General features: G+C 47.0%; 1 protein-coding gene across 1 annotated transcript in view; it reads right to left on the reverse strand.

Annotated features, from left to right (window-relative positions):
* ARAP2 (ArfGAP with RhoGAP domain, ankyrin repeat and PH domain 2) overlaps positions 1-768 on the reverse strand; it is a 201,877-nt gene that overhangs the window by 68,019 nt on the left and 133,090 nt on the right. The gene's annotated exons all lie outside the window — the stretch shown is intronic.

Raw genomic sequence — 768 nt, forward strand, 5'->3', positions numbered from 1 at the left:
GACGGCAGCCCACCAGGCTCCCCCGTTCCTGGGATTCTCCAGGCAAGAACACTGGAGTGGGTTGCCATTTCCTTCTCCAATGCATGAAAGTGAAAAGTGAAAGTGAAGTCGCTCAGTCCTGTCCGACTCTAAGGACCCCATGGACTGCAGCCTACCAGGCTCCTCCATCCATGGAGTGTCCAGGCAAGAGTACTGGAGTGGGTTGCCATTGCCTTCTCCACATTAACTGCACAGATCCATGCAAAAGTCCTTTCACCAGCCCTGGAAACTTCAGTTCTTTGTAGAAGGTTAGGGGGGCAGTGGAATAAGTCATAAGGCCCTGGTAACAGTGACACAGACTGAGAGGAGGATAGATAGATCCTTTGCTTTTGTCATGATTAGAACTTATTCATGAAGAGCAGGACAAGAAGGAACTACTCTCCTCCACTCTCCTAACCCTAAGAAGTCAAATACTTAAAAGCAACTGTACAGGAACCTCCAAAGTTCTAGTCTGGAGGTTGTATAGTGGTGGTCTGGTCTAACCTTTTCTTTCACAGGGGAAATAAGAGACCTCTCTTCAAATAAATAGCTTGTGCTGACTCTAACTCAAGGGGATTGCACTTATATTCCCTCTCCATTCCCAACTACCTTTGGAAACAGGGCTTTTTCATTTTCTGCTTAGCCCTACACATTCCATTCACAGAAAGCCAGTGGCACATTAATGATTCTTTGAAAGTACACGGTCACTTGTAAAGGGCATTCGGATCCCTGGGGAGGATTCTGTGACAC

This window comes from Bison bison, unplaced genomic scaffold (genome assembly GCF_000754665.1).
Source record: "Bison bison bison isolate TAMUID 2011002044 unplaced genomic scaffold, Bison_UMD1.0 scf7180017864310, whole genome shotgun sequence".
NCBI classification, from domain to species: Eukaryota; Metazoa; Chordata; class Mammalia; order Artiodactyla; family Bovidae; genus Bison; species Bison bison.